This window comes from Zalophus californianus, chromosome 9 (genome assembly GCF_009762305.2).
Source record: "Zalophus californianus isolate mZalCal1 chromosome 9, mZalCal1.pri.v2, whole genome shotgun sequence".
NCBI classification, from domain to species: Eukaryota; Metazoa; Chordata; class Mammalia; order Carnivora; family Otariidae; genus Zalophus; species Zalophus californianus.
The window spans coordinates 36,308,605-36,336,168 of record NC_045603.1 but is presented as its reverse complement, the minus strand read 5'-3'; the positions used below and the strand labels follow the sequence as shown (position 1 = coordinate 36,336,168).

Genomic DNA, 27,564 nt, shown 5'->3' with positions numbered 1-27,564 from the left:
TCTCTTTAGTTAAAAATGATACATAGAATGGTATTTGGTAAATGCTTGTCCTGTGGATGATTATGGCACTGATGATAAGAATCATAGTGGCCAGTGTCTTAAACAGTGCCAGATATATATTGAACACTATAGAAGTTGAATAAGACATATTTCTGCCGTATAAGAGCTCAGATTCCCTCGCCTCTTTGTGTGTAGATGTGACTATATGATTTGGTTTTGGCCAGTGGGATGTAAGTAGAAGAGGTGTGTGTAACGTGATAGGCATCATTTTCTTTCCTCTTTCCTGCTGGCTGGACGGTAGATGTGATGGTGGGACCAAGATGGCCCAAAAGCAGATGCCACGAATATAGCAGAGCGATGAGATAGGAGTCTGTCTGGGTCCTGTACTGTCAGGGACTGGTCATTTCTGGCACTGGATTGTATATGATGCAGATGGAATGAAATCCCATCTTGTTTATGCCACTGTTATTTTGGAATTTCCATTTATTTTTGCTGAACTTAATCCTATGCTAAGATCTAATGAGACAAATGTAGTCATTGGTCAGGAAGCCGGGTAGGCTAAGTGAATTGAATAATGGATGAAACGACCATCTGTTAGGAATAGCTGGGGTATAGTTAAGGCAGGAGTCCAGGGTTATCTATCTTTATGTGGACACGAGATGCTAGATAGGAATCCAGGAAGACTGACTCAGAAAACCTTAAAGAAAACAGTATTGGAAAGAGTACTACAGTTGGCTTTACAAAGCCTGTTATCATGCAGCCAGTATTGCTGCTTACTCTTAGGTGAGCCCTCTCAAACTATGAGAGGTACTTTTGATTGTTACAAAGATAAAATGGAACATGTGTGGTGAATTGCTTTGTAAACCATGTTCTGGGTAATTAGCACATTGAACAGGTACAACTTATAGGATGAAATCATGATGCAAATTTAAATTGTGCTTCCTGCTATCCATTTAAACTGTATTCAGAAGGTAAAGTTTATTCCCTGTTTTTAATGAAAATTCTAGCAAAATTCTAGCAAAATACAAATCAAAAGAAATATTTTCCTAACTCAGAGAACTTGCTAGAAGTTTTCTAGGTTCGCTGGTACTAGAAAGCCTTATAATTCCTTTAAATTGCAATTATAGTCTCATTTGGGAAAGAAATCTTTTTTTTTAAATAAAGTTTTATTTTCCAAAATGTACAGTTGGTAGGAACTGTTTATGCATCTTCCCCAGCAGCTGGGGGCATCTCCACCCATGGCATTTCTGGTGTAAATGACTTGAGCTCTGTGCTTTGAAGCCAGTTTAATAAGTCCTTTCCTAAGGAGCTCCTGAAGGGCTGCCCTGGCCGGGGAACCTCGAATCTTCAGTCTCTGAGACAGCAGCTGGAGTTACAAGCTTAGAGTTGGGGAACTTCCTTATAGAGTTTGTCCTATGTCGCTTTGTCAAACAAGACAAACCAGGTTATTGAGCTTGTCCTGAACTTTGCCTTTGGACCACTTCGTTTTGGCCTCGCCACCACATTTGTTCACTGGGTCTTTGTCTTTTTTGGCTGACTTTTAGGCGTCTTTCTTCTCTTTGTCATCCTTGGGTAGCACGGGGAAGCTGGGAGAGCAGCGGCCACCCTTGTAGCCTCGCCAAGATGTTGGACCAAAAAAAGGGTTGGGAAGTTAATCTTTGTCTCTGGTAGACATTGTACAAGGGAGTCTGTGTTCTGGAAGGGTAGATGTGATGGGCTTTCATTCATTGAACAAATATTTATTGAACACCTACTAGCAGGCATGGTTCTAGGCTGGAGAGTATAGCAAATAACAAGACAGAAGCTCCTGCTTCTTGGAGCATCCTTCTACTGGCTACTACTTTCTTCCTTGCTAATTTTTTCTCCATTTACTAGCTGCTATCATAGACTCTTCTGAGGTACGAGGACAGTATAAAGTGTCCGCAGGAAAGTTCTTTTTTTGGGTTGTGGATTTCACACTGGCTTTGCACACTTCGGATCCAGCAGATTCTCAGAGATGACTCATTTTCATTGGTCTTCGGTGTGTCTCTGAATCCATCAGAGCCTTCCCTGCTGGGGTCCTCTGACCACAGCTCCCCTGGACTGTTTTGTTTTTCCCTTGGGCTGACACTTTCCCATCAGCCCTTGCTTTCTGGGGATCTATATCATAGTCTCTCTCTATTGGTGACCCTGCCTGGTGGTCTTCTTATTAAGGGTTCAGAATGGCTCCAAGTTGGCTCTTTTGCCATATCCATTGCTAATCCACATCTTTGCCCATCTTTGATATCCTTTTAGAAAGGCAAACTGTCCAGTGCTTCCCAGCATTTTCCTGTGTGGCAGCAGGCCCCCTGATATTTCTTAGACTGGGGACACTAGGAAATTGTGGCTTCCAACTCCGGGGCAATATAATAAGCTTTCAAAGCGCCCTTGAGGTTCCTTTCCATTGAAGGGAAAGAGGTGGCACTCACTCCTGTTTTCCTCAGTCTGTCTGTTACCTGACACTTTTGTACCTACTGAATCAGCAAGGGGTCAAATACTTCTGTGATGCCTCCTTGGAAATTTGCATTTTGGTTTATACCTCCCTGTGTATCTGATATTTGTCATCTGAGGCCTGAACTGAAACTCTTATTTTAATATCCAGTTACACATACTCTTCAAATATAAAAGTTGTTTATTTGTATTCTCTCTCAGGAGGGCTTTTGTAGGGGTAGCATTGCTGCTTTTGAATTTCAGTGCTTGACTAAATTACTTCATCTTGGCCCAGATGTGTGAAAAAATGGGAACTTTTTATTACTCTATTAACTGATCTGGCCTCCTATGCTTCCTGGATAGTAGGGAAGGGACTGCTACAAAGTCAAGTAGAAGAAGCAGTGCAAAAGAATTAAATTGTATCTTTAGGTAAAATGGGGAGGCTCTCCGGGTTTTCTTCCTGTGTGCTCTCCTTCAAGAGGTCATGTGAGTGTATGTGGGGAGAAAGTGGGACATGGGGGAGAAGGGGAGGTGGGGTCTTTAGGTCTGCATGAAGCCCTTGGAATTCTCATCTGTTCCTGTGGCTGCTATTAATGGGATCAGGGCAAGTGATTACTGAGATGCCGGTAGTTTTGTCTTTCTCAGGACAAATCTTTTTATTTGGATCCCAGTACTCTCCTTTCAGTCTGCATGTATTTCTTAACATTTATATTTCCCCTCCGAGGATGCAGAAAATTCTGGGTTCACTGCCTCCCTTGTGGAGGCCTTCATGAATCTAGTATGGCCAAAGGTGGTTGTTAATGTCCCACCTTTTGGCTTGGATCTTCGGGCATGTCTCCTCATTCTTGCAGAGTGGTTGCTACCCTTGGGACTGTCAGGTCCATGTTCTGAGCAAAGAGCGTGGGGGAGGCGAAGCATAGAAAGGGGCACATCTGCCAGGTCTTTAAAACTGTTTTTATTTATAGAGGTAACGTGAACTTTTACAGAACTCCCACCGGCAAACCTACTTACTTCTTGTGTCAAAAAGCACCACGTAGTGACCCTTCTCTGCAATGTGGCTGGGAGCAGGGGGGCAGATGAAGGTTGGGGCTGACACCAAGTCTCAGCTCAGATGGTTATTTTCCCATCTGAAACTCAATTCTGAAAGTGTCCTCTACTGTATATCTGAAAAAAATCATGTTTTAGGCTAATGAAACTAATAATTTAACTTTCTAAAGAAGGAAGTTCATACGTATTTGAGGGGGTTCCTGATGCTCATTGGCTTTCCTTTTGTTGTGAAAGACTGTATACAAAAGATATTATAATCTCAGGTTCGGATTGAAGAAATACTCAGAGTATGAATCCTGTTTTATTGTTGGAAGAAAAAAAAAAAAGAATAAGGCACCAGTGAGCATCTTGAAAAACACAATGGGGATTTATTTTGCCTTCTGTTCATGTGTGTGCCCTTTAATTTTTTCATTCTTCAGGCAGAGTTCAGGCAACCCCAAATTAAAGCAGTTCCTGCCATGCGGCCCGGGATGGTTAAATCTTATCTGGTTGTTCTGGAGATGGACAGATAACAGTTGTTGCAGAAACCCTTTTGTAGTATCTGAAAAGACAGCTGTCACGGAGAATGCTGTAACTCCCCCGTGTTACAAGATAAAGTTAAATTATATCAGCTGAGGTCCTTTGCAGGTAGTGATCCCTTTAATAGTATTTGAAATGTGTTGACTGAACAGAAATAGGGTGTCCTAAGTGAAGTTTCATTATCCATGGGAGCTGGTTGTAAATAGCACAGTGTTGTGATGTATGTTTAGTTAATTTCATGTTCTTTTGAAGCTGCTCTTCAGTAGCTTAAAATGCTTATTACCACTAAACATTGTACATTAGCACACAAGAGCCTAGAGAAAACACCACTTACCCTTTGGTAACGGACAAATACATAACAGCGGAAGATAGGAATTAATTATCTTTATGCAGATGTCACATCAGCCTGCAAAAGAATGGGATTATTTATGCTTTGGGAAAAAAATACCATTTTGTTTTTATGAAGATGCAGAACAGACAAATAGCTGCTAAGGAATAAATTATTTGAATTGGTCTTAACTCAGTGGCTTATTCAGAGCATCTAGGAATATAGTACACATTTTTTAACCTCCCTTCCCCCTTTTAAATTCAAGAAGTACTGCAAAATGCTTCAGCCTTCTGAACTAGAAACTGTGGCAGAATGATTGGTTTCTTTTGTTCTGTTCTTTACATGGGCATTCTGTTTGCTTGTCAGCACTTATTCAAGGTGCTGATCCTAAATTGTAATACTTATTGGCCCTGGCTGTAGAGAAAGCATTATTTGCCCATCTTACTGTGCTACTGAAAGCCTTATGGGATATGTTTAAGGATTCTTAGATAGAGGTTTTTTGTTTGTATTAGAAGTTTCTTCTAGTGATAAAAAGAGCTTTTGTAGCTGTTAGTAAAAGGTACGGGACACTAGAGTTTTGGAATAACTAAGAACTGTATGTGCATTTGTAAAATTCTTTCTCCTCACTTGCTCAATTATTTAGCTGTTGATTTGTATCTAGCATTTGTGTTGAAACAACCAACATCATCAACATTTTATCCATCTGTCTAATAAAGTATTTAAACTATATGATTTGAGGTAAGTACATTGCATTTCTATTTCATCTTGAGTTTCTAGGGCTCAGTTAATAGCATTTGGCACCATGTGTGTTTTTGTCTAATGGGTGGTAGTTTGTTGAACAGATATTATGGGACACATCATCTTTCAGCACTTATGTGTGTAATGGGGATATAAAAATGGCCATGGCTTCCAGCTTTGTGAAGGGGAGAGACACGCATGTGCACATGAACAGACACCACATGTCATAGGCAGACTTCTAAAGATGGCTCCCCTGCTTTCCCCTCTCCTGGCTATTCAATCCAACACGAATGTAGGTACTATAGTGAAGGGATTTTGCAGATGTAATTAAAGTCCCAAATCAGTTGACCTTAAGATACGGAGATTATGCAAATGGGCCTGACCCCAAAAGTTGAGCCCTTTAAAAGCAGAGAGTTTCCTTTAACAGTGGCAGAAGATGAAGTCAGAGAATTTCCAAGCCTAACAGACACTCTCCTCACAAGGCCATTGCTGGGTTGAAGATGGAAGGGGCCATGTGAGAAGGAACGCAGAAGGCATCTAGTGGCTCCTTGCTGAGAGCCAGTGAGACCATGGTGATGTCAGTCTCAGAGTGGCAAGAAAACAGGATAATCCAGCAACCTGAATGAGCATGGATGTGAATTCTTGCCTCGAACCTCCAGAGAAGAAGGCAATATAGCCATCACCTTGTTTTCGGTTTTGTATGAGATTCTAAGCAGAGAACCTAGCTGAGTCATGCTGAACTTCTGAAACTACAGAACTGTGAGCTAATAAAGTTGTCTTGTTGTAGGCCTCTACATTTGGGGTAATTTATTTTATAAAAATAGAAAACGAGGGGCGCCTGGGTGGCTCAGTCATTAAGCGTCTGCCTTTGGCTCAGGTCATGACCCCAGGGTCCTGGGATCGAGCCCCGCATCGGGCTCCCTGCTTGGCGGGAAGCCTGCTTCTCCCTCTCCCACTCCCCCTGCTGTGTTCCCTCTCTCACTGTGTCTCTCTCTGTCAAAAAAATAAATAAAATCTTAAAAAAAAAAAATAGAAAACGAACACACACATGCAGATAGACTGGGTGGTCATTTCTCTATGCCAGGAGATGTTAGAGACCCTTCATCAATTCCAGTTTAAGGACCTACTTTCTCCCCCTCCCTCCAAAAAAGAGTTGGATAACCTTAACGGAATTTTAGGTTTACCATTAATACCCTAATTGTACACATGAGAAAATAGAAGTCCAGAAGAGTTAAGACTTTGTCCAGCGTTTTGGCGTGAGGTAATGGCAGGGCTGGGATAGGAGCCTGTATCCTGATTCAGGTTTCAGCGTTTTTTCCATGTATCTCTCGGTGGTGCATAAGGAGTTTTAGCTTTACATTGGAACCAAAGTGTAAAGCTAAATAATGGCAATTTCTCTGTGATAATGCCAAATGTCAGGAAGGAAAGGAGTAGGAAAGAAAGGTAATTTCAAGAGAGCATTATTATTTTTTATCTAAAGGTTCTAAAGCATGGAATACAGTGTGGTGTGCATTACTGGTTTGTTAGCCAGTATAAAATCTTGACACTTTCTAAGTTGACCGATGGCTGAATTCTTGCAATGATTCTGCTGTTGTTTGCAGTATTATTATAATAGGTTATTTCTTTTTAACTTTAGACACATCTAGCACTTTCTTTTGGGCATCCTTAGTGATAGCAACTATTTGACCCCCCCCTTTTTTAAACATATAAACCTGGCACATAGTTTGTGCTTAAACATACTTCATTTTTTAAAATGTTATTTTTAGAGGTAGGTAAGTGATATGATGAAAAGTATAGCTTCTTATTTTATTTGAACCTAAGAAATAGGATGCCCCAGTGAATTCCACTCTGCGGATTTCATAGTAATTCCGTGTAGAGCCTCTGTGGTGTTGGCCTGGAGTGAGTTGGATGCGGAGGAGGTGGAGTGTAGCTTCTCTATTTTCATATCTTCCTTTCCTGCCCAGAGGTCCCGTGTTACCATGGAATCACTCTCATTTCTCTTGAGTGTGCCGAACTTTTTTTTTTAAATTGAGACCTATAGGACATACAACACTGGAAGTTTAAGGTGTACAACATACTGATTTGATGTATTTACACTGCAATATGATTTCTGTTGTAGCATTAGCTGACACCTCCATCATGCTACATAATTATCATTTCTTCTAATGCTGGGAACAATTAAGATCGGCCAAACTCTTTCATCTTGGACTTGGTTCAACTTTAGAAACTATTATTCATTCATTTGTATTCACATAACAAGAAAACAAAATCCTTGTCCTTCTTGACTTACATTCCAGTGAGAGAGACCTCAGACAACAAACCTTTTTTTTTTTTGTTTTTTGGCTTATGACAATCTACCTGCTTGGCTTCTCACATGTGAGTCTAAAAATGTGGATACAGCTCCACCTTGTAGCCCTGATGCTTTCTTTGTGCAGTAGTTGAACTCCTGAATTTGAGGCCCAGCCTCAGCACAAAGATTCCAGTGTCTCCATGCCTTTTGGTCCCGGGTGGGCTCCATTTCTCTTGATCTCCCGCAGCCTTACTTGTTGTGCCTCTTGGAGCAGATATAAGCAGAATCAAGTCTAGTGCCTCGGGGGAAAGAGGATTAAGATTGTGATAACAGTTTATTTTAAAGCAGTTTTTAAAAGATGGACAAAGGGAATGGTTCTCACAGAAAAACATAACAGTAGCCAATTCAGATGTTTGTGTGATGGCACAAAGGACACTTCGTTTTTTTCATCCCTTTAATTGTATTTAGTTCAAATTATGAAGTTCCTCCTAAGTTTTCTATCATTGAGCTCTAAAAGTTAAACAAAGAATGACTGATGTTATGTACTTCCTATAATGCTGACCAATCAGGCAGGCTAATGTTGGAAACTAGCATGTGTGATTTGACATGAAGGGGTGAGATGGACCTTGACATCTTTTCCTTATGTTTTTGAGTGGTGACCTGAAACAACATTGGGTTTACCATTTCTTTCTTTTTTGTTTAGATTTATTTATTTATTTGAGAGAGAGAGCGCCTGCGCATGTCCGTGTGGGGGGGGAGGGGCAGTGGGAAAGAATCTCAAGCAGAGCCCCCATTGAATGGGGGAGGGGGGCTCAGTCTCACAACCCTGAGATCATGACCTGACCGGAAATGAAGAGTCGAGGCTTAACTGACTGAGCCACCCAGGCACTGTAGGGTTTATCATTTCTTAAAGGAGTTAAAAAATCTTGGCATTCTTCATTCTCCTCACCTACCACTGCCAGAGAATAGAGATTGTATCAGAGATAATCATAAAGTTAATTATTTAGTAATAATAGCTGATATATAGAGATTTTTTTAACCTAAGGCTAAGTGCTTGGTATGAATTAGCTCATTTCTTTCACACAACAATCCTGTGAGATAATTATAGCTAGCGTCAGTCCTGTGAGATAATAATAACTATCATCAATCCTGTCTTCGAGTGCATCCTTGTTTCCAACACCTCACAAAGGGCTTCGTAAGTATTTTTTTCTAGTTCCTCAGCACAGCCTTCTGAGATGTTATCCTACCAGCATGTAATCTCTACGAGGGCAGTGACTTTGTTTTCTTCTTCTAAGTTAAATCCTAGGATAGTAGCTATTATAGCACCTGGTATGAGCTTAGTAAACAGTAGATAATGAATGAACAAATTCCAAGTTCTTCCATGAGGAGACTGTTAAAAAGAAGTTAAATAATTTGCTCAAGGTCAAGTGGTGAAGGTGGAATTTACACCAATGCATGTGTGACTTAAGACCCTGTAATTTCTTCTTCTTCTTCTTTTTAATTTTAAGTTTTTATTTAAATTTCAGTTAACATACTTTATACTATTAGTTTCAGGTTTATTATTATTAGAATTTAGTGATTCATTACTTACATAACACCCCGTGCTCATCACAACTATTACCCTCCTTAATACCCATCACCTGTTTAACTCATCCCCCCCTACAACCCTCAGTTTGTTCTCTGTAGTTAAGAATCAGTTTCATGGTTTGCCTCCCTTTTCCCCCCCATGTTCATTTGTTTTGTTTTTCAAATTCCACATATGAGTGAAATCATACGGTATTTGTCTTCCTCTGACTGACTGACTTTGCTTAGCGTAATACTCTCTAGCTCTATCCACGTTATTGCAAATGGCAAGATTTCATTTTTTTTGGGGGGTGAGTAATATTTCATTATATATATGTATATATATGTATATGTATATATATATATATACATACACACACACACACACACATGCCTGTATACCACATCTTCTTTATCCTTTCATCACTTGATAGACATTTGGGCTCTTTCCATAATTTGGCTATTATTGATAATGCTGCTATAAACATCAGGTGCATATATCCCTTCAAATCAATATTTTTGTATCCTTTGGGTAAATACCTAGTAGTACAATTGCTGGGTCTTAGGGTAGTGCTATTTTTTTTAAATAATTTTTTAAAGGATTTTGTTTATTTGAGACAGAGAGATACAGAGAAAGAGAGAGCATGAGCAGGGGGAGAGGCAGAGGGAGAGGGAGAAGCAGACTCCCCACTGAGCCAGGAGCCTGATGTGGGACTCGATTCCAGGATGCTGGGATCATGACCTGAGCTGAAGGCAGACGCTTAACCATCTGAGCCACCCAGGCGCCCCAGGGTAGTGCTATTTTTAACTTTTTGAGGAACCTCCATACTGTTTTCCAGAGTGGCTGCACCAGTTTGTATTCCCACCAACAGTGTAAGAGGGTTCCCTTTTCTCTGCATCCTTGTCAACATCTGTTGTTTCGTGTGTTGTTAATTTTAGCCATTCTGACTGGTGTGAGGTAATAGCTCATTATAGTTTTGATTTGTATTTCCCTGATGATGACTGATGTTGAGCATCTTTTCATGTGTATGTTAGCCAGAGCCTGTAATTTCTACCTATGAGCTATAAGAATTATGGTTTTTGTTAACAAATTTCTGCAGTAATGTTAAATTTAGAGGCTGAATGATGTATAATTCTAGGTTTCTGAAATAATAAGTATAAAGTTATTTTGGAAACTGTTCAAAAGTTATTTTGAAACTGTTGTAAATCATTTCTTAGTGGAAAAGCTATAGGTTAGAGTGGCTAATCTTGAAATCATGCCTAATATGAGTATTACTTATATGAAAATATGAATGTACACAAATATACATATGAATATATAAATATATTCATATACATGAATATATATGGATACATATGAATATATTAAATTCTATGACACATTGAATACCATTTTTAGTCCTTTTAAAGAAGGAAAAATTGAAAGTATGGTTTTAGCAAGTTTGCCAGTGTTTACTATTTTATAAAATATAATACATAATTAAAATATGAATTTCCATAATTTATTGACACTGGCTCCTACTATTACTATTTTGTAGTGCTTTTCTCTTTTCCCTTTTACACAGAGTATCTGGAATTATGAACAAGTATGTTGTATGGAGTTGGATATGTGTTTTTGATCCTTACATATTTAGGGTGTTTCTAGGGATAGGTTTGTGTTAAAAGGGGTGAACAGAATTCCAAGCTATTTCAAAAAGGATTGCACCAATTTTCATTGTCTCCAGAGTGTTTTGAATATGTGCTTTATTCCAACCAATATTATTGGCTATTAGTTTTCCAAAATTACTGTAGTTTTTACAGGAGTAAAAGGGCATTCCATTTTAATTTGCAGTCTGGTTTTGTTTTGTTTTGTTTTGTTTTTGGTAAAGTTAAACATTTTTACAGAAGAATTATTAACTAGATACACTCCCCCATAGACTCAAATTTCTTCATTTGTTGGCAGGTTTCGTTTTGTGTTCTCGCTAGTTGATTACAAGAATCTCATGGCTGAGATTATCCTGAGTTAATAATATGCTGTTTATATTCTGGTGAGCATAAAATTGGGAGCAGCTAGCCACTCTTTTGGTATACTGGTTTAAAGAATTCATAAAAACCAACCACTACATCCCGCAAATTTATTTTGAATTAGGACTGTGTGACTCCGTAATATCAACATATACCTTAGTAGAAATTAGACAACATCTAGGATTTAGAACTTTAAAAAAAATAAATACTACAATACGGTTCTGCTTTAAATAGGAGCAATGAACCTTATGAATAATAATCTAAGACTTTGGGGGGTTGTATTAGCAATACATTGAGACACATCTCCTCTGTCTTCTCTTTATTCTTACTCTAGCTGTGCTGGGAGGTGACGTAACTGGCTTTGAAATCTCCCACATCAGGTGTTACTGTCTTGCTGTCATTAGGCGCCAGGCTCCAGTCACCTACATCAATTGTGCTTGCCGTCCTTGAGGGCTGCTACGCTGAGAGTTTCTCTCTTTGGGTCTTTTCATCATCTTTTTGAACGAGCACTGCTCTCTTAAGCCAGCAGAATAGAGGCATACACCTTGGTGACCTCCTGGTTTTTCATTTCTAGTAAAGAAGCATTCGGGCAATACCAGATATGGAGTTGGTCCTGTCAGCTGCTTATCTTGTCTACTCCTCGCTGTTTCCCTCCTACACCCAGGAGCCAAGTAACTCTATAGATTAACTGTGTAAAGTTTATTTATTTATTTTTAAATGTACAGGGAGGAAATCATTTGTTGTTGCAGTCTTTTGTTTTGTTTTGTTTTGTTTTTTAAAGATTTATTTATTTGAGGGGGGAAGGAAAGAAAGCACATGTGTAGGCTGGAATGGCAGGGAGGGTCAGAGGAAGTCCTAGGTGGGACTCCAGGCTGAGTGCAGAGCCCCATGAGGGGCTTGATCTCAGGACCCTGAGATCCTGACCTGAGCGGAAACCCAGTCGGTTGGTTAGCTGACTGTGCCATCCAGGATACATATGAATCCTTGTATGTATACATATGAATCTTTGTATGTATACATATGAATCCTTGCTGCAGTCTTGATACTATTATGCCAGTTTGCTTGCTGAAAACAAAACACCTTTTTTTTTTTGAACGAAGGAAGAAGTTTTGTAAAAACAAGAATGACCACATGTAAACATCCTTTTGATGATTTCTCATATGTGGCTTTACTGTGTGGAGGGCTGAAGTTGAAAAGTAAATACAGTGTTATAATAAGGGTTTATAACTACTTTTTCATATTAGGCAGTGTTTTATATATTGTGTGGCTTAATAATTTTGACTGGAGAGATCTGACTAGCAAAATAGTTATTCATTTCTGTTTGCTGAATCAAGAAGGATCTATAAAAAAAGAAAATTTCAAAAGCACGTTTCTTTCAAAGAAGGTAGGAAAACTTTACACATAACTTCTGAAAATTTAGGTCTCTTTTGTGAAATAGCCATAGGCATACTAAAATCTCCGGGAGACCCAGTTGATTAATGTGTAAAGCTGTTTAAATTTTCAAAGATCTTCTAAAATGCATTTCTAGTTTTTTGATGCAAAAGTTAATTGATTTCAAATGTCAGCCGATGTCTTATGGTGATGAAAGTTGTTGGCCCTCCTAGGGAAATACAGGTAAAAATAAATTGTACTATGTTAATTAGAAAAGCTCTATGGAGTTAGAGCCGTCACTGAGCAGATTCTCTAGAGTCTGAGTAGGTCATATTTTGCCATGTATTGGGACGTTCTGGGATCCTAGTTACACCTATGAAGGAACAAATGGGGATGTCACCAGAATCAGGAGATTGAGATTTATGCCTGGGGATCAACCTATCTAGAAGGTACCCCAAAGGAATGACATTTGCTCATACTTCCATTATTCTGCTTTTTGTTTATCAGAAATAAGTTGAGAGAAGATGGAGAAATTAAGGCATTTCTTAGAGAATAATAATCAAGAGTAATTGCATTGTTTTAAATGCACTCTGTTTTCGAGAAACAAATATTCCATTATTGATTTTTCTCACGAGTACTTTAATTCACTGTGTTAAGAAAACAACAAAAGAACTCAGGGGGTGTCAGGCTTAACAATTTTTATTATAAGAAGTAGATAGTTCTTGGGCGCCTGGGTGGCTCAGTTGGTTAAGCGACTGCCTTCGGCTCAGGTCATGATCCCGGAGTCCCGGGATCGAGTCCCGCATCGGGCTCCCTGCTCAGCAGGGAGTCTGCTTCTCCCTCTGACCCTCTTCCTTCTCGTGCTTTCTATCTCTCATTCTCTCTCTCAAATAAATAAATAAAATCTTAAAAAAAAAAAAAAAGAAGTAGATAGTTCTTACTTAACATAATAGGCTCTGCTAATTTATTGATAGAATAAAACTTTCCAAATTAAATGTTTAGATTATACTTATTTATTTATTTATTGGGGGAGGAGGGGCAGAGAGAGAATCTTAAGCAGACTCCACACCCAGTGGGGAGCCTGACGCGGGGCTTGATCTGACCACTCTGAGATCATGACCTGAGCCGAAATCAAGAGTCAGACACTTAACTGACTGAGCCACCCAGGCGCCCCTAGATTATACTTTTAAAGAAGTACTGCAGTTGAGTCAGTTCATGCAATAGTGTATCATTTTGGAATGTGAAAAAGCACTCCTGAATATACATGGCCTGGAAATTGGGTTTTCTGATACTTAATATCAAAGTCCAGGACAACTGCACTCATGTCCTTTTCAACAGGTGTGTTTGAGGATATGTTAAATGAGCTACAGAAAGCATCTCCAACAAAGGTGTCATATGAGGCATAATTCTCTTCCAAGTACGATCCATGAGCAGCTTTCACAAGTGAAAGCTTCCTCGAAATGGAGTTCACAGTCGAAGTCGAAGTTCATCGGTCTGCTCTTTTTTTTTTTTTTAAGATTTTATTTATTTATTCATGAGAGACAGAGGGAGAGGGAGAGAGAGAGAGAGAAGCAGAGGGAGAAGCAGGCTCCCGCTGAGCAGGGAGCCCGATGTGGGACTCGATCCCAGGACCCCGGGATCATGACCTGAGCCGAAGGCAGACGCTTAACCATCTGAGCCACCCAGGCGCCCCATCGGTCTGCTCTTGTACTTGGAATGCCTGCCAACATTCCAACTTGCAGTCACTTTGAGTGAAAAATTCTTCAGATTCCTTGGTGGTATAGACAAATATCTTTAAATTCTGATTGCTGGGCACCTTATTACAGAGGAAGCACTGGGCAGGTGAGCTGAACTACTCAGTGTGTTTTTCCTTTGTCCTTTTAAGGTACTGAGCAGGAGTTGACTGTGGTTGTCTTGTTGCTTGTGCTTCTCCGGCATCAGTCCCCCTTCTCTTCTCCTTACAGTATATGGAATTTCATTTGGGAAACCTTTTCTCCTATATTCTCAGTCTGTAACTAATACTGGTCAAATGAGACCAATTATTGGATTTTTTGTTATTATTGTTGTTGGAATTATTGGAAAGGAGACCAACATTTTACCCCCCGCCCCAGAATTTCTTAGCTAGGAGTAATAAGCAAGATGGCCTGCTGTTGGTGGGAACTCTCATCATTCCTGAGACAAAGGCCAAGTTTGGGCTGGAAATACAGAATCCTGACAGCCTAGTCTGAATACATCATGAGTTATATGAGGCAATACATTCTTCTTTTTTGTGTAAACCAGTTTGAGTTGGCTTCTGTCATTTGTAACTTTAATGGACCTGATTGACATACTTTTAATGCTTTAAGATTGCATCTACCTTCATCCTCAAAGCTAACTTTTGTGTATGTATCATTGCTTTCTTTGGTCAGTTTAATTTTTTAATTTTTCTTAAAAAATAGGTTTTTTTTTTTTTTTTTACTCAATTGAAAAGTAAATACTAAATGTAAAGTGGTAAAATAGAGCAGACAGACCTCTATTACAAAACTTTTATATCTGTGCTCACAAGTGAGGTTAGGCAGCCCTTGTCTAGTTTGGGAGTCAAGGTTACAGTAGCTCATGAAATGAGTAGTGGGATCATGCAGTATATACTTTATGTTTCTTACAATTTTATGTGTCAGTTATACCCCAGTAGAACTGAAATCTTAAAAAAAATGAGTTGAGAGAGCATTTCCTCTTTTTCTATTCTGTGAAAGAATTTGTGTATAATTAGAGTTATGTGTCCTTTGAATGTATGGTGACATTATCTATAAAACTATCTAGTCATAGGCCATTATTTCCTTGTATTTTCTTTGGGTTTGTTTTGTTTTTCTCACTTCTTAGGTTAGATGCTTAGTATATTCTCTTTATTAATAAAAGCATGTAAAGTTTGAAAAAAAATGAATAACCCTAACCCCCCAATACCGCTCCCATACATATAATGGTTTATAATTTTCCCAAGTAGGAACGTCAGGACTTTGAGGGATATGAAATACTTCCAAGGACAGAAAAGTCCTTGATTAGCAGAGTAGCCAGGTTACTAGAGTCCGTTTCAGAGAATTGAGGGGGGGAAAGCATGCATTTATTTTCTTTACAAAAGAGGAGGTTGGGTGTGCTTGGGAGTAATTTTCCTGCCAGTAAAGCTGCATGAGGATTTCACCTTACTGATGTGGCTTCGTGGCTTTGGCAGGTATTACTGCTTCCAGGTTTGGTCACAGCATGGGACAAAGGAATATACAGACCTCCTTCCTGCCTTTGAATAATTAGCGTCAGCGTAGTATCCTGAACAGTGATAGGATATAAACAAAGTAAGCAGATAGAGAACCTGGGGAGATTTGGCTTTGGGGAGCTTTTTAGCAATAATCATCAGCTCTGTTGAATGTGGGGGCATTTGTGGATTTTGACAGCATTTTCCTTGGGCTCCGCAGCATTTACCCTTTTTGTTTTTTGTTTTGTTTTGTTTTTGAAAGGAATCTACCACATAGTGGAAGTGACGGTCCTGCTGGTTGTATACACAGATGGGTACCTACCAATCCAGATATCACACTGCTACCGGAGCATTCACCCAAATGGCTCTAACTGAGCCCTTTGCCTCCAGGGCCTTTTTCTCTCTGTGAAGAAAATTCGAATCAGTGCACTAGTGGTGATTATAAAAATACTGCAATTTTTAAAAGTACTTTAAACCTCTCGTCTTTTTTAGTCCAGTTTCTTTTCCTAAAATAAAACCCTGATTTCCAGGGGTACAAAGAAAATACAGTACAAACCCCAAATATTCTCAGTTTGGGCATGGCTTACATAGGTACCTACCTAGCTTAACTTTATTTAATGTAGTTATGTTTCTGTAAAGTTGAAAATGAGTGAATCCTATTTTCAACATAGTTTGAAGAGCTTGCAGTTTAATCCACTGGGACTCTGTTAATGAGGAAGCAAACGAGAACCTCTTCCAGTGATCTTTGGGACATGCTTAGTGAAGTATTCCTTTATCATTTGTCATGATGTGCTTTGTTCATTTGGTTCTAAGTGGAAATAAATATTGTTTCATTTGTGTAATTGCTTTCTCTTGCAATCTGCTCAGGAATAAAGTTTCTTTAAAATATAACATATGATTAAGTGAACTTGAATGTTTACAGAGTTTTCCATATAAATGGCTTTACCTTCTTTATAGCAACTTCGAGGGGCCAGCAGTTCATTAGTTTCTCATTGGTCAGTTTATTGAAAAGCGGTCTGAGGCTATGTACAGGTTAGGAATTGTACTTAATGTTTAAGAATCCAACTTGTTTAGTGCTTATTATCACAATTCCTGCAGCTATGAGGTTGCTCTCAAAAACATGAGAATATTTATTAGTGATTTGTCGATCCACTCTTTGGCATCAGGTAGATAAGTCTTTTGCTGTCTTTTGGGAACATCTCAAAATCACATGCAAATGCAATGCAAAATGCACAGTCTTGCAAAGGGTGCAGGAATCCATGAAGTGAGTGCAAGTGGCTCAGTAAGATCTGAGTTAGCACATAAACCTGTAGACAAATGGGGTATGACAGGACTGGATCAGGCAATTATCACCATGATAATGACAAGAGAGACCCTTCAAAAGAGTATGATTGAAATATCAAAGGATTAGGTGAGACTCTTAGGAAGATCAAAATTCTTGACTATTTTGGCAGAAATAGTGTTTGAAGATTTTACTGCAATGTGAAGGCTTGTATGATGTCGTTATCACATCACTTTAATAATACAAATTTTACATTATTTTATACTTACAAAAGAATATAGGTAAAATATAATTATGTAAGTACTTCTGCCAAATTCCATACTTCTGCTTTCACCAAGAAAAAACCATCTAGAATTTTGTGTTTATTATTCCACTGTTTTTTTAAAAGTAGTTTTACCATGTATTTATTTACATTTGTCTGGTTTTGAACTTTGTTGACCTCTATAAAGGCTTTTGTCATTTCCTTTTAAAAACCTCAATGTAATGTTTAAAAATTCATTCTTGTTGTGATATGTAGCTCTATCGTATTTATACTGCTGTATACTATTCCACAATATTCCTGACCTCACCAAGATCTGATATGGATCCATGGGCAATTTATACTGCTGTATACTATTCTACAACATTATTGACCTTACCAAGATCTGATATGGATCCATGGGCATTCTTATATATTGGGAGTGTGAGTGTAACTTGGTATAAAACTTCGAAAAAGAGTTTGGCATTAACTTATGTAGCTGTTTATACAGTTTCCTTCCTAGGCATAGATCCTAAATCTAGAATGATAGATTTGAATTATTAATTTTATGAAATTATCTATGACAGAGTTTATTTTATAGAAGTATAGACATATAGAAGGTTGGATGTGTGAAAGTAAAGCTATGGAGTAATTATTTTCCATTCAAACAGCAATGTAAACTCAAAGCATGTTATCCTTCATAGTAAGAATAGGTTGGAACAATAATAAAAACCCTGAAGATACCATAAAGTAATTTTGGTTACTTTAGTATTATTTGGTGTAAGTATATGTCCAGGAGAGCTTCCCATTTCTTAAACATTTAAGATGAATTTGAAAATCACTATATATGACATCACTCTAGGAGGCAGTGTGGCCATAAGGGAAGAATCCTGGGTTGGGTGTCAAGAATTGGGATCTATAGAATAATGCTTCACCTTTCAAGTCTTATCTGGTCTTAACTTCTGAACATCAGTTTCATCATTGGTAAAATAAGGTTGATGATGTTAGCTTGCTTCAATGGTGGTACATCAATTAAATGAAATAGAAAATGGGAACATTCTTTCCAATTATAAAATGCTGTATAAGCTGAGTGTTTACTATTATTATTATCATCATTGTTGTTTGAAAGAACCCTCTTTAGTAGGCAAATCCAGATTATATCTTTTAAACATTTTTTCAAGAGAATGTGTCTCAGTGCCCTGGTGTATATTAAAACACCCTTTTGAAAAGAATGCCTTGAGCCCTGCTGAATATCTAAAACTTGTTTTTATTTTGTTACATAAAATGACCAAGAGCTGTTCTAAGAATTTAAAGTAACTTTTCCCCCTTCAAATGGCTTGCCTAAAATTTATCTTAAAGGAGAGATAAGATTCTAATTGTAAATTTTGAATACTTCCTTTGCTCTTTATGGAAAAATTCCCAAGAATGATACAAAAGCACTTTTATGTGAAGAGGATAAAATGTAACATTGAGGTCTTGATCCCATGTGTGGGTAGCTATCTGATGTGATTACTATGTAAGCACTGAGTTCTAGCTTGAGTACTGACAAAATTCCAGTACTTGATTGATATATTATAAACTTTGTTAATAATCATTTGAAAATCTTGCTTTGTGAAAGGCTGGAAATGTAAAAAGTTAGAAAAAAAAAGTAATGGACAATTATTCCAATGTCTGGTAACATATAGAAGCCGTGCCCTTTTTTAGATGACAGCTCAAAAGCTAGTTTGTAAATTGTCAATAATTTATAAATATCAACTCAAGTTTATGCTTAGATGAATTAATGCCTATAGATTAGAAACCTGGGAGTTAATATATAAAGTGATTTGGATAAATGTGATGTGTTTAAACCTTTGAAATTCTTCTAAGCTAAAACGCAAACAGAATTATCTGAAAGATTTTGGGTTACCTCAATAACCTAAGTTTTAGAGAAGTGTATTTAAAATAACTATCTGATGAATAGTGATGCCACTGGATTATTTCCTGTATTTTTTCCTTTCCTCATTCTAATTTCTTCATTATTCAAGTCACACTATTACTTTGTCCAAAGTCAGGTCTCAGAATTAGGAAAGACAAACTAACCAAGTAAACTTGGGAAGTGACTATATGAAGAAAATATCTGGGTTTGCTTTCTAATTCTTACTTTAAAATGTGTAGTCAGCATTCCTGAGGAGCTCTCATTTAGTTGAATCTCTCCCAAGATATTTGTGGCATCTTCCTAGCAAGATTTCTGATCATTATTTGGCCATACCTGTCTATTTACAACCAGTGTAAAACAGCAACAACAACAAACCCCAAAAAACCAAAAACACCAAACCGAAAACCAAATGTGTACATATGCTCAGATTTTCATTCAATGACTCCATTTTCTTAGCTTTGGGAGAATATTAAATCATCTACTAAAACTGTTCCTTCCTGGGTATTAGCTCGTACTGTGGCTAAGCCTTCTTAGAGAGCCTTCAGTGGCAAATCAGGAGTTAGAAGCTAAGCATTCACCTATAGAAAGGGACCTCCTGGCTTGAGGATGCAGTAAGTGAACGGTAAGGAGCAAGGGTTTTGTCTCGAGCAGATGAGTTCAGTTTTTATCCTTCCCACTCAGCAGCACTGTGATCTTAATCAGGTTTGTTAACTTCTCTGAGTTTCCATTTTCTTACCTCTTACAGAGCGGAGTGTATTTTTCGTTGTACTGAATGTGAAAGGAGATACTGATATAATGTGCATAATTACCTCTCTGCCTGGCATGGCATGTTGCTTGGTAACAGTTAATGGTTTGTTGTTAAAATGAGGCGCAAGCCTGATCAGGTAGGAACAGTTGCAGGGCAGTGAGGATTGGGATGAGTACAGTGTTGCTTGAAATGGAGATGGCTCAACAGCGAGACACATGCCATCCAAGCTGTGGCCTCAGAGATTCCAAGAACTGTTAGCTTGAATTCCTCTCCTACATATGGCGGAATTCCCTGTGACCTTCCTGTCTTTAGGGATTCATAGAAAACTCACATTTCCCTAGGCACTGCCAACTCTAATTTCTGCTTTTGCCGAGTTCTGGATGGATCTCTTTTACACAGTGTGTCGGCTTGTGACGTCTCTTTTCCACACCCTGGGAACCTGCTTGGCTAAAGTGACCTCATTATTTATCAGAGCCCCACTGATGTTAGTGTTGGGTACACAGACGTTGATGCGGGTTTGATGTAAGCCAGGGGCTTGCGATACAATACAGCAACAACTTAAAGTGGACCCTTGGAAATCTCAGCCTTAAAAATCCCCTCCGTTCTTATTGCTCTGGGGAATGTTCATCGATGGCTTCTTTCTGTCTCTACTCTGGTTCCAGCCTTCTGCCACATTGCTGGGCATCTTTTCTCTCCTGTTTACCTCACTTGTCCCCATTCTCTCAAATGCTTATGCAGTACTGTAGAGCTGTGGGAGCGTTTTGTCCCAGAGCATCTTGGTCTTTACCACATACATAACACCAGCCTCACCCCCTGTGTCTCTTCCTGAGAGGAATGCTCTGGTCACTTAACCTCTTTTCCCCTTGCCTGTCAATCAAGGCATTATTTCCTTTGATAAGTCTTGAGAGATTGAATGTAAGGATGAAGAAAAGGGAATCCCAATGAGCCCACCAGGATTTCTAGACCAGGGAGCTAGAAGAGTATTGCCTGCAATGCGCATGGGGTAATTGGTGAAGGAAATGGACATGGTGATATAGGGAACATTACCTGAATATTGAGGAACCCTTTGCCATGTTTGGTACTTTTGTCAGGATCGTTTTAGAAGAATTATCTTTATAAGAAGTAAGCTAACAAATGCAACTGTGGAAGGGCAGAGAGCCGGAAAACCCATTCCCTGTTATTTTCGTTTCCTCTGAGGAGGAGGAAATGAAGTACAGGAACTAAGTTGAAACAAATATAGCTAGTGGTCAGTCACTGGGCAGATGTTTGTCCATTCTTCCGGGCTTAGGGAAGGATCATCACAGGGGGAGGCACTGAATCAACATCATCTTCTTTCTTAAGGACATTTAGTTGATGAAAAACAGGAAATTGGGAGAGACACAGTAACTTAGTTCGTTGGGATTCTTCCCAGGAATGGGAGAGTGCAGACGTAGATAAGGGTACTCAGTTGTTAGATGCCAGAAAGCCTACAGTGGGAAGTGTGCAGCCCAGGAGGGGGCCAGCTAAAATTTGAAGCATACTCAGCCTTGTGATGTGGGAAATAGGTAGAAGGCTGGAACATTTTCAGCATCAGCACTGAAAGCCCAGACACAGAGAAACTTCTAAGGCTTTATGATCCAAAGTGGCAAGAGGCTTTGAACTCTAAGCTGTCGGAGAGTTCTAGGCTGGCAGAGCCAGGGCCAGGACCTGAAGCTGGCTTGCCTTGGCTTACACTGCTAGTATGCGTCCTATGGAAGTCTCACCCCAAAAATCCTTTTGTAGTGACAGCTGAGCGATATGGATGCACACTGAGTTCTTGAATATATTTGTGTTTTCAATTAAAAATCTTGTTGGTGATCTATTCCCTCTTTTGTAAATGCTCCTTTTTAACAAATAGATTCTTCCTTTTCTCTAATTCTTTTCATTTTTTGACGAATACTTTTTGCACCCCAGTGATCTGACCAGGATGACAAGATGGTGGTCCGTACGATGACAGGGCACCTAATTTAGGGAGCTAATGATCTTTCTGGGGGAAGGAGAAAAGTTAAAAATATCTAACATACTGACACAGACTAAATTTTAATACACATTTATTGAATGCATGATTAAATACTGTGATACAGAAAGGTGTTATGAGTATATGGGCAAAGTGTGGCCTTTCAACAAAGAGGTGTCCTTGAGTGTTTACACCCCTTGAAAAAAATCTTTTCACTGATGTTTCACTGGGGTTTTGTGAGAGAACAGAGGTAAATATGTGTTTTCACTCTGCTGTCTTTAACAGACAGCTTCCATTAAAAAAATGTAGTTAACTCATTTGTTTTGCTGCCTTCACATATTGATGTAAAGAATTGCGCTAATAATTTCCCTGTAACTAAATGAATATTGCACCTGAGAATAAAACCAACATAGGTACAGGGTGATATATTAATACACTGCTAGAGTCTATTTGCAAGTAGTTTATTTTTGTACTTGTTTCATCATTGGACTGTGGTTTTCTTTTTTTAAGCTGTATTTGTCAGGATTATGCTAGCATCATAAAATCATTTGGGGAGCTTTTATGTTCTCGGAAACATTTTATATGACACAAGCATCTGTCCCTTGGGTTTGTATGACTGTATCTTCGTAACGATATTGGCCTGGCTCTCTTTACGAGGTATTTCATTGACAGCTTTTTATTGCTTTGTGGCTATTGATCTGTTCAGTTTTATTTTTCTTCTTTAATGAATAATTTTTTTTCCTGGAAAGTAAATTATATCTCTGTGTCTTTTAAATTTATTAGGATAAAGTGGTGCATGGTGTTTTCTTATAACTTGAAAAATCTTGGCATGTTTTTGTGTCTCCTCCTTACTGAGTTCTTTTATCTGTCTGTCTGTCTTTAATAGACTTGAGCTGAGTATAAGACATTTTTTCAAATTCTCAAAGTGTTGTCCTGAAACCACAGGTGTCTAAACCACTGGGGTACTAGTTTAAAGTGACAGTCCTGGACATCATCCTCTGCAGCTGAGTCAGTATGTTTTTAATAATTTCCCCAAGTAATCTGTAGGTGCAGTAAATTTTGAGAATTACTGATTTAGAGGGTTCTATCTTTAATATACTTTTATTTCATAACGCATGCTCTTGGATGTGTTAATCAGTTCTTTCATTTTTTTTCTGTCTTATAATCAATTTCTGACTTGATCTTTATATCTTTGTTTTTTTTTCTTGTTATATTTCTAACTTACGTAATTGAATGCTTACTTAACTTTTGCTACCTTATAGTGCTTAGAAATGAAAGCATTTTGTTAGAAATTTGCCTCTCATTACTACTTGCAACAAAGCATACGTGTTAATTTTATCATTTTCTCATGTTCTCTATTTCTACTTTCAACTTATTTTTATCATTTGATAAAGTAATATTTAACTTGCAAGTTCTTTTTTTCACATTGAAAATTTACCGTTGGGGCGCCTGGGTGGCTTAGTCGTTGGGCATCTGCCTTCGGCTTAGGTCGTGGTCCCAGGATCCTGGGATCGAGCCCCGCATCGGGCTCCCTGCTCGGCGGGAAGCCTGCTTCTCCCTCTCCCACTCCCCCTTTTTGTGTTCCCTCTCTCGTTGTGTCTCTCTCTGTCAAATAAATAAATAAAAGATTTATTAAAAAAAAAAAGAAAACTTATCGTTTCGGTTTGTTGTGATAAAAGAAAGGCTTCCTTTTAAAAATGTGCTGGAGGATTTGTTTTCAGAATACTCCTTAACAATGAAAGGTGTACCTTTCATGGAGGGTAGAACTTAACATACATTCCTTAAAGTAACCCTATCAATCGTAATATTCAAATTCTCTGAATATCCATTTCTTTTGCCTGTTTAAATGGACAAAAAGTGAGAGCTTTATTTCCTACCCTGCTAGATTTCTACATTCTCTGTTATTGTATGTATTTAGTTCTTTATTTTTTGTTACATGAAACCTCCCTAGTTTGCAGATTTTCTGCTTACAGTTTAAGGGTAACACCAACACCACAGATTTTAGTATGCTCAGATGTCATATGTGGGTATTCTTTTGACAGTCCTTACCTTTGTTCATAGAATAGATGTTATATATGTGTGTCTGCCTTACTCCTCCCTTTATCGTGTACACTAAGGGCCCCTCTGTATTCTGTGTGCCTGTGTGTATCTTTACTTGCCTCTTATCTTTTCATTCTAAGACACTGTCTTGGAATACTCGTTTTTAAGTGATTTCAGAGGAATGCGTTTCTTTGGTTCCTTTTTGGTTCTCCCTTAAGTTCTTACAGAACCATAAACATATTTTCCTATTCATTATTGATATAAGAAAAGATATATTGATATCCTCTTTTAAAACTGACAGCATTTACTCAGTTTTACTTCCTTTTACCATTCTTCTCCCTCCATTTCTTTTGGCATATTATTATTGTTTTTATGTTTTCATACATTTATATTCTTTAGAATTACTTGTGCCTTTTGCATTCCCTTTTATGGCAACATTTATAGTAGCTATTTTTTTTAAAAATTTTCTATTGGCTTTGTATGTGTCTGAATGCTGCCCTTGCATACAAGTATGGAAGGACCCTAGCCTATTGCTGTTCTCTGTTTTCAGTCACAAATGAACAACTTGTGAGAGTCTGTTATTCTTGAGTTGAAATATTGTGTCCTTGACTTCTGGGAAAATTTGAAGCCAGTCTGATATCTTCCTCCTGTGTAGTTTTTACATTTTTCTGTCTTGATGCTTTTAGGATTTTTAAAAAAAAATTCTTACACTTCAAAGATGATCTAGGATGTAGCTAGACTTTGGTCAATTTTCAATACTTTGCCTGTTACTGAGTGTTACCTTATTCCTTCAGCTTTTCATCAGCCTGGGGAAGTTTCTTCCCCACAAATGTTTGATATTTTCTCCCTTGTCATCTTTTTTGTCCGTTTTAAGGTCACGTGTAGATGGGTTTCTATTCTTTCTACTCCATATCTTGCTTTTCCTTCTTCATTTGATTCTTTTTTTTTTCTTTTCCTTGGAATGGAAGAAGTTTGTTTTCTGCTGATTGATTCTGCTGTTTATTTTGTCTTCCTGAGGATTTAAATTCTGCTAAACTGTTTCCTGAAAGAAACCCAGCTACCTTTAAATCCTGCCCCTTCCTCAGCTTGTCTTGCAAAATCTCATGCTGCTCTCTCAGATCTCCTGTGTTATAGAGGCCATGTTTTCTCAAGTTGTAGTAAGGATACAAAGGTGAGGTTAAGAATTGGTTTCCTGAAATCTTTAAGTAAGTTTTCTTCATGTTTTCTATGTTTCAAAGTGTGTGTGTGTGTGTGTGTGTGTGTGTGTGTGTGTGTGTGTGTTTATTTATTTATTCTGCTAAGTCCTCTTCCCAAAAGGAGAGGTCTGTTCAGAACTGGAGTTTATCCTGCAGTCTTACAGGATTACCCGGAGGCTCCTTCTCTTAGAACTCGTGCTGGAGAGCTAGTTGGTAAAAATCAACACTGTCCGTGGAAGGTTCTAGAAGTTAGGCAGAGAGGATGATGGAGCTGTACAAAGTCCAGCAGAGGAGTTTTGTGTCTGCTGTCTTCCCTCTGCCATTTAGTGTATCTGTAGGGAGAGAATTCACACTTGGGTCTGTGTTTTTGCTTTGATCTCAGAGCCAGGTTTGTACTATGGCTGTGTCCAACCCCCTTTTTGGTACTTCAGCTTGCAGTAGAAGGAAAGGACCCTAGCACACTTGTTTTTTTTTTTTTCCCCCCATGTTGCAAGGGTTTTGTGACTATGGGGCCTTCTAACACAGCTGCTCTGAGTTATGCTAAATAGTGTGTGCCCAATATCCCATGGCCTGTCCACACTTCCAGCTCCTAACTCTGCAGATTAAGATCTGTTAGTGGAATTCTGCCAAACATGGTTTGTTTACTTCCCACAACACTGGGTAGGTTTCTGGAGGTGTGGCTGGTTTTTTGAGGCCCTGAATGTCTTTTTAATTAGGTTCCATATGCAACATATCCAGGATAAATTCCTCAACATTTCTGGCATCTTGAGAGGGATGCTTCCTTAGTTTATAGTGTTGATGCAGGATTTTCTGCAGTTGTATATTTATTGGTCATTGGAGTTGAGGTTCTGAGAGTCTATATATAGTTTTTTGTCTAGGATCCGAACCAGTTGAGAGAGAGTAAGGCATCAATGGAGATCATATTGCTGAATTACCAATAACGCTGTTTTGAATGTGGCATAGAGTGTGACAATTGGGAGGGCTGATACTTTTTTCCAGACAAGTCTTCCATACCCAGCCACGGGCAGTGTGGGCCCTCAGAGACCTCTTCTCCAAGGGCGGAGTCTGCCTAGCTGCCGTGTGGCCTAGAGAGCATATAAAAATATACAGTCTCACAGGTAGGTAGATCCCAAAGAGTGCCAAGGCGGGACTGAGACACCATGTCCAGCTCAATTCGCAGCTCACCATTCATCAGGTGTCTCCTTTTCTCCAGGGCCAGTTGAGGGGCACTGGAGTCTGGCAGGGTTGCTATAATAGCCAGCGGTGTGAGATGTAGAGGTTTAAGTGCAGCTACCAAACAATTATGACGGTGACCTAGAATCTGCATGTGTTCAAGCCATCACTTTCCTTCCATGTTTTCTGGAGCATAAGTGTGAGAAGTGATGTAAGAACATTTATTTTCGTGGCTGAGTTTTGTTTTCTTTTAATATAGTTGTATCAAAATCTGAAGAACCAGGATGACTATAGGCTGACTTTTTATTGAAAATTATGTGTTACCCTAAGTCTAAAATTCTGCTAGAGTTTAATTTTGTGTGTGGATGTGAATCCCATTAGAATTTAAGTGTTTTTGAGTAATTTATTATTGTACTCTTAATAAAATGCATAACTGCAAGTCAAATTGTGACTTTTACTTGAGTTTGCCTAGGAAATAATAAACCTTCCAGTCTGTGAAATTTATTCCTTTTAATATGATATGACTGTAGTAAATGGTTAGGCAATTAAATTCCTTAAACATATGCATTTGATGAATTGATTTGCTTCTAGTAGCTCTTGGCTCATTGTTTATAAGGGTATCTGAAAGATTTAGGGTTTCAGATTTTCAGATACATTTTACTCTATTACAGAATGTTAGAACGGAACGCTTTATTTTAGTTCAGCAGGATTTTCCCATCTGTTTGAGGGTTCAATAATGTTCTTCCATAGAGTCTAGCCTACAAAAGAGGATGTGTTAATCCTCAGAGCAACGTAAATAAACACAACCACTGACCTCTAAAATAGCCTAGTTGAGCTTTCCCTTGAGGTGATTTTATCTTTATATATATATTTATATTTATATAAATATTTATATATATATAATATATATTATATATAATTATAAATAATTATATATAATATATATAAATAATATATATTATATATATTATATAAATAAGATTTATATATGTTTATATTTATATAAGAAAAGCCGGGGGGAGGCTGATTTGCCCTAAGCACTTAATCTGAATGAGTCCATCTCTCTTTAATCACTGTGCTTTAGATATAACCTTTTTGATTATTTAAAATTACCCTTATTAATTTGTTGTCTTGTGTAGTATCTGCCTGCCTATCAAAACATAATTGTCCCAGAGCCAGTAACTTAAATGTTTTGTTCACCAAAGTATTCCTAAATGGGTGCACAGTAAAGAGTTGTTGCAAGAAAGTGAATTTGCCTAGAGCACTTTACCCGTAGGGCAGAGGATCAGAAATTCATGGCCTGCCAGAACCATTTGTTTGATATAGTCAGTATCATTTTTTTTTAATTGAGTAAGTTAAACATTTACAAATTGAATTGCAAATAAACACCTGAATTTCTGGCTTCCCTTGAAACCTTGGAAGAGCCGGTAAAAGGGGCCCCACCCCACCAGCAGGAGCTGCATGAT

General features: G+C 38.3%; 1 protein-coding gene and 1 pseudogene across 1 annotated transcript in view; one reads left to right on the top strand and one right to left on the bottom strand.

Moving 5' to 3' along the window:
- Positions 1–27,564, top strand: part of TMTC2 (transmembrane O-mannosyltransferase targeting cadherins 2) — a 393,066-nt gene that overhangs the window by 43,076 nt on the left and 322,426 nt on the right. The gene's annotated exons all lie outside the window — the stretch shown is intronic.
- Positions 1,201–26,252, bottom strand: LOC113921627 (annotated as a pseudogene).